The 7224-nt window shown below is 33.5% G+C and overlaps 1 long non-coding RNA gene across 3 annotated transcripts; it reads right to left on the bottom strand.

Moving 5' to 3' along the window:
- Nucleotides 1–568: 568 nt before the first annotated feature.
- On the bottom strand, nt 569–4108 carry LOC112528147. 3 transcript variants are annotated; one of them, XR_003070798.1, is made up of 3 exons: nt 3879–4108; nt 2959–3212; nt 569–597 (listed from the first exon to the last, which is right to left on the bottom strand). It is a non-coding gene; the product is annotated as an uncharacterized LOC112528147 (long non-coding RNA). The 3 variants fall into 3 exon arrangements; XR_003070797.1 differs by lacking the exon at nt 569–597 and having other exon boundaries at nt 2819–3212; XR_003070799.1 differs by lacking the exon at nt 569–597 and having other exon boundaries at nt 2819–3078.
- Nucleotides 4109–7224: the final 3116 nt, after the last annotated feature.

The following is a 7224-nucleotide window of genomic DNA, read 5'->3' as shown; positions in this document are numbered from 1 at the left end:
ATTATTGACCCTTGTCATGTTCATCCGAGGAAGAAATTCATCCGGTAAGCACTTAACAAGTAAGCATTTAATAAACGGTCCCTAAGTTAGAAAACCTAAAGCAAGAATGTGAGCATAAACTCTGAATGAAAATAAAAAACAAACCTTAATTTGGAATCTATAAAAACTTGAAACCCATGAATAGCTAACGAAGATAAAAATAACCCATATTTACAAAAAAAAAAAAAATTAGTTCAAAGACTAATTAAGAATGTTGGTTGATTGGTTGAGCAACGAGATTGCCGGCCGGTTCACTTCTACTCCAAGTATGCTTCTGACAAACTTACTCCTACTCCTACCTTTCTTTTAAATCAGGTAACTAATTTATCTTTTAACTTAATCTAATAATTATTATTTTTCAAACTCTACAACCTTCGTTGAGCTGCAAAAGTTAATACAGGTACCTAAAATGCATACGTTAACCACAAGAGTGGTACCTGATTAATTTGAGCTTGACTTCAAAGATCAAAAGTACCAAGAAGTCTCAGATTCAAATACAAGGAGGAATAAAAATCCTCTTGTGGCCACGGAAGTTCAAATGCGGTGACTCCGGGCTATCTGCAAAGCATGTAGTCGTCCTGAGATTAGTCGGCTTGCATAGCGGGTTGGATATCCAGGTTAATCAAAAAAATAAAATGCAGACGTTCTGTATAAACTATTTTACATAATTAATAGATGATATAAATATTTACCAAAATACTCAAACAAAAGAGTTTTCATTTTTTTTCCCTTTTAAATTACAGCATAACAAACATAAGTATCATTAAAACAACATCATTCAGTGCCAGGAAAAAAACAAATGGTCTACAAAAACCGTGTATGAAATTGCTTGTAGCTTATACTCTATAGTCTATAGTCAACGGAAGAACTATTAAACCACTTCACAAGTCACCAGGTTAAACCATCATGTTTAAGATTTTAAACTATTTCCTTTACTAAATGGAGAGCCAACAAGGTTCTAAAGCATTAATCATGGGTTGATGACGAATTTTGAGTCCACAAATTTTCTTTTAGAAGACTCGTTAATTTACCATCTATCTAACCCTACCAAGATGATCAGTATAATTGGTTTTATATCTCTTTTGCACATACAACTTCAAATGCATATATGGAGGACGTGACAACATTATCTTGATTAAAACTTTACTTTCTCCATTTTCCTCATCTTTATGACACTCTGCACTGCAAAGTCCAGGAATATATGCTTTATATCTCATTTTATTTTATTCGTATTTCGTACAGATTTTATGTACGTCAAATTTTGTCAATTTACATCAACCTAGTGGGAAACTGTCGTGCAATGTTTCTCTAACTATTGATGCTCACATTACCCTTAAGTTTCAGTGTCTCTTTGAAGCACAAAAGGTCGGTAAAACAAATTGATCTAAAAGCTAGTTTGCACGCATACGACGTTCCCCATCAATTATCATCGATCTCTTGATAAAACCTTTAGCACATAGTGTACACATGTTGATACCATGAGATATATGTGTAGGATATTCCGTATGCACAAGCATATGCAAATTACTTTATCGTCCTATAAATAATTTTCGAATGAACAATATTGTTTAACAAACTGTGAATCAATGAAAGGCATTCAAACGTATAAATGCATTACCGGGTAACTACTCCTTGGGCAGTCGGGGCACTCGCTCCTACTGCCAAGGGAGATTTGCCCAGCAATTCATTTGCTACAAGAAGTCGCTTAGGGAAGGTAAGTGTTCTTCTAAGAAGCCTTGAAAAGTAACGTAGTATGCATTTATGATGATCATAAGAAAAGAAATCTTCACTGGTATTTCAAATTAACTTATAAGCAGTAATGCTTTATCGTTCGAAGTTTTTGTTGAAGTCTCTCTCCCACTGATATGTCTTAAAAATAAACGTAAGTGGTCCTAATTTATGTGCATAACAAATTTATATACTATTAATTCACTTGCTAACCAGCTTGTGAATACTTTGAAATTACTATTAAAAATTGATTCTAATATAGTTGTTTTATATATGTTTTATATGTCTCTAACAATATATATATACACAAACACATTACTTTATAAAAGAAAAAATACTAACTTCGAAGAGATGATCAACTACACATCTAAGATATTTCAGATTAAAAAAAATTAACGGTTTTTATACTACAAATTCTTGTCAATATATGAACGTACATATTCAGTGGACGATATAGGTTTGCTCATGCCCTCTCAAGCATGAGAATAAACAGGTTGCAAATATCCCAAGTTATAAGGGTTCGCTCAGACGATATTTGATTTTTATGGGACGATTTAAGAGATACAAACTGTTTTGCTTCGTGTACAAGATTGAAAACATTATTAACCTAAACTCCTTTTCGCGCTCCCTGACTCCCACATCCAATCCTAATTTATCTCCTGCTCTCCTCCATATCAATTTCATCCTTTGCAAGTCTTTTGACAACAGCCTTGTTAGAGCAAATGATGGAGGTTTCATCAGAAGCAACGACGAAAGTGAAAGGAAGACGAAGAAGCTACCAATCTTCTTTCAAGATTATTTCTATCTTTCCACAATTTCGTCAACGAATAAAAAGTTTCTGTCTATCTCTGTATACACACATTGAGCACTAAGTTTTGTTGCTTCATCTGAATTTCTTAACTTTTATTATTTGTACGATGTAATAACAATATTTGTTGTTAATTCAACTGAATTCCTTAAAGCAAATTAATAACCAAATAAAGCAAAATTTGTTGATATACACTAATGTTATTCTAATAGTTGCTTATCATTTTCGTTTGGTTTTTCCATATTTGGTTATTGGTTTTTTTAAGCAATTCAAACGAATTAACAAAAAAGATATTATCCTTGTTTCAAACAACATCATAAAGATTAAGCAGATGAATTAACAATAAATATTGCACTATGTGTGTACAGAGAGAGGTAAAAAACCTTCACATTCGCCGGATGAAAATTGTGAAAAGACAGAATCAGTAGCTGATGATGATTGGTAGCTTCTTCATCTTCTTTTCTCTTTACTCGATGCTTCGGATGAAACCTCCATGGTTCACTCTAAGAAGATGGTTGCCAAAAGAAGTGTAGTTATCAACGAATGAAATCGAAGAGATGATAAGGAGTTTAGAACGGGACATGTAAGATGATTTAGGAGGCGTCGAAAAGAGTTGAGGTTAATCATACTTCCAAGCCTATGCACAACACATAACAATTTGTACCTCTTAAATTTTCAATACAACGGTTTGATATTAAAAAGTAAAAAAAACGATAACAGTAACCATAATGCCACATAGTTAATGGATTCAACTAAAAAGGTAACGTTTATATGAAGAACACAAACGAGAAACAAAATTTTCAACAAACCACATAGACGAAAAACGTAATTTACTCTTATTTAAATATTAAATTTTCCTTTCGACCATCATCATCTCCTTTGATTAACCGGGTTAAACACACCCGACATCGACGTCCAACTCAAGGTACCTTCATTGGATCCTTACCCTTCAACAATTTTTGGCAATCTAAAAACTAACAACGTAATCTATTTGAACCTATTTTAATGCTTAATCTAGTGGATATCGGATGGCAAACGTCTACCACAAATCTACGTCCATATCGTGAGATTAATCAATCAAACAGATATTTATATGTTAATCGCTGGTCGTCGTTCCATTATTTTAGGTTATACGTCATCATTATCACCTCCCGGCCGGCGCACACCACAGCCAGTGTCACGGTGGTAGACTACTCACAATGGTCAGAAACCATGATTCGACCAATTATAACAACGAAAACCACTGATAAATTAAGAATTAAACTCGATTAAATTGCTAAAGTTAGGGGATGATTTGATATACCTTCGATTTGTGGTTCAAATCTCAGAACCGCTAATAGCAAACTCGGTGTCCGATCGATTGAGGCTCTAAACCTCAGTTTTTTCTTCGTCTCTTGAAGGAATTTCACAGACGAGGCAGTAAATTTTATTTCCGGCCGGTGATAGGGAGTAGGGACGATAGGCGACCAGCACATCGCCTGATTTGGCCATTGTTGTTCGAACTCCCCTCACCGTTTCGGTCATAGGTGATACGTGCCCGTCATTCAACCAATGTTTAATGCAACTTTGTAAACAGGTCCATATCTTTTCTTATAATTGCATTCGACCCCATAATTTAGTGCAGATTTGCAAATAGGTCCTCGTTCTTTTTGATAATAAAATCCGCTCCCCTCATGGCAAATCCATCAAAATTGGAGATAGGTACGAGCAGGGTTGACACATGGTTGGGTTTATCGGGTTGAAAGTATTTGAACAACCTAGTTTAATGTTTGCACTTTAAAATAACGAAAAAAAGTCAAATTGAGAATATATAAAAAAGACTTACAAACTCAAAAAAAATGATAGTTCATGCAAATAAAAAAGTAAAATTACGGTTGAAATTATAATATAATTTTGAATATAACTAATTACGGGTTGATCTAACTTTTAAGGAAAAGTCTAAAAAACTCAATAGACTTTAATGTGTGAAATGATAGTTTTTGGACAATTTTTTGGAACAAATAAGTCCTTAAACATTCCAAAACTTGTTAAATAATTTTTTAAACTTTTTAAAACTTGTTAGATACATCCTTATTACCTATAAAACTAGTTAATGTGGTAAAATAATAAAAAAAGTCGAGGGGGGGGGGGGACCTCAATGGACTTTCATATGATCCTTCACTAAAACCAACAATCTATAATACTTGATGCAAACCCTAATTGAAGAACCCAAATACAAACCTTACAAATCTAAAAGAAAGGCTTCAAAATCTGAAACAAATTTGATATGAATAGAGCCAATATGAAGTAAACCCAAATTCAACTAAAAGATTAATGATTTACACAAAATGTCAATAAAGTTGAGGGTTGCAGATATGGTGTAACACCCCCATTCCGAAGGAAGGGATGTTGCTTCAAAACATAACGGAGCCGCTATATAAAACCTACAAAATAGAGTCTCCAATACAAGAAAATAAAATAAAATCTTCCAATAACGAAATTGAATATATCTACAAATAAGATATAAAGGTCTCCAAATAACCACTTCCAAAATCCTCCAACAACCGAGGAAAATCCAAAAACAACCCTTAAAGGAAATCTAATCTAATAGCCAAAAGGGAAAAAAAACAAATTCCAATAAATGAATTAACATAACACTAAGCCTCTTGAAATCCTTGGAACCAAGATCCTGGTCTACACTCTGTCACAAAACCTAGCCGCCCCTTGATTACCTGTCGTGAGGAATAGAATAAAACACGGCTGAGCCAAATACCCAGTGAACGGATAAACAAATGTAGAAAAATGGTAATACAAACATGCCAAAATTATCCCAAGGCATCGAACCAAACGAGTACCAAAATCTTAGAAAATCAACAAATAACATAATCATACGAAATCATATGAAGGGACAAATCGAGCTCGAAAACGCATACACTTGCATATTAACTAACATGACAAGTGTCAGACATATGGCCACACAGGCTTGTACGTTGGGCTGCAGATCCACACGTACCAAATGTGAGACGTGGCGTTGGACACTACACCGACATCCACCCTACAAACGAATCACAAGTGCTAGGACCGACCCATACGCCTCCTAAATCTAATATCCATCACACCAAAATAGCTCTCATAAGAGCACAAAAGAGGAGACGTCGTGGACTGATCACACTGCCACAGTTAGTGTCACGCCATCGGTGTCACAATGACGTGCCTATGGTACTCCCATAGGTGGTTAGTAGCTCGAGTTACCCAGAGTTAAGTTGTCACAACGAATGTGACGTTATACGTCTTACATAAGGTCAATAAATAACGAAGTCAAACGAAAAGTCAAACATAAATCAAGTAAGAAATTATGTTGAATAAACAAGTAGTCGTAATATAAAGAGGCTCAATTCAAAGAATACATAATCGATCAAAAGTACCAACATATGTACTTTTAGAGGTAAAAATTATACCAAAATGTTACCAAACAAATAAACGTATTATTTTGGTGAAAACACATACTTGTACCAACATTGACCCACTTAAATAACATGATTAGAAAGTGGCTTTCTTATGATATGTACGACATAGAACAATTGCAAGTGAATGGAAATGCGGTACAAAAAGAATTTCAATAATCGTGAGTCAATCAATCCGAGTTGAAAGAAAACTTAAGGGCTCGTAAACAAATGTAAATGAATCAAATAAATGAATAGAATTAAGAATCTGTACCTTAAACTTCACAAAACTTATCGATTCCCCAAGTTTATTCATTTATATTTGTCCTAAACAAATAACAGACTTACTATTAATCCTAACTAATAACTTGATGGCATAATGAAACTAAATCACTTTAACGACTAATAATGTAACTAAACTCACTAAATCCTATCAATATATATATATATATATATATGTATATATATATACATATATATATATATTCATACTATGCAAACCACATAAGATCAAATTCGAGAGAAAAACGAGAAGAATTTTTGGGTTTTAAAGACGATTTGGACATACCCTATTTGCTGCCATTATTATTGACCGAATCGGTGACTTTCGAGTCACCGAAATAACTCAAATCTTACTTAAACAATCCCAAAATTTATAACCCAACTACTAATTGTATAGATTCGAGAATGGGACAAAAACTTACCTCAAACCGACAAGAAATTGATGGAACATTGCTTGCTTTTGGCCGTCGGGTTCCCTTTTAGGTTATCAATGGACTCTTCCAAGCTCTTAGGGTTTATTTTTAACGATTATCACAATTAGAGGAATTAGGGTTAGGGAGGAGGAATTTGGTTAAATAAGGATTAGGGTTAGATTTAAATAAGGGGAATTAGGGTTAGGTTAAACCCTAATCTACAAACAAAAAGCCCAAGCCCATTAATTGCAAAGTTAAAGCGATTTATGCAGAACTAACCCCTCAAGTTTGGTCAACTTCCTAAACTAACCCAAACTTCAATAAAAATATTTTTTTTAAACATGCACTGATATATATATATATATATATATATATATACACACACATACATATCTAACGGGTATTATAATTATAATTGATTATTTTTTTATAACTTGATAATTATTCTAATTATATTTTAGATTTTTTATATTTTAAAATAAGATGTTTATCATCTATTTGATTATGTTTATCTGTAGTTAGTTACACGAAT

This window comes from Cynara cardunculus (assembly GCF_001531365.2).
Source record: "Cynara cardunculus var. scolymus isolate 2C chromosome LG 15, CcrdV1, whole genome shotgun sequence".
In the NCBI taxonomy this organism is placed as follows: domain Eukaryota; kingdom Viridiplantae; phylum Streptophyta; class Magnoliopsida; order Asterales; family Asteraceae; genus Cynara; species Cynara cardunculus.
This window is presented reverse-complemented; position numbering and strand designations above follow the sequence as displayed.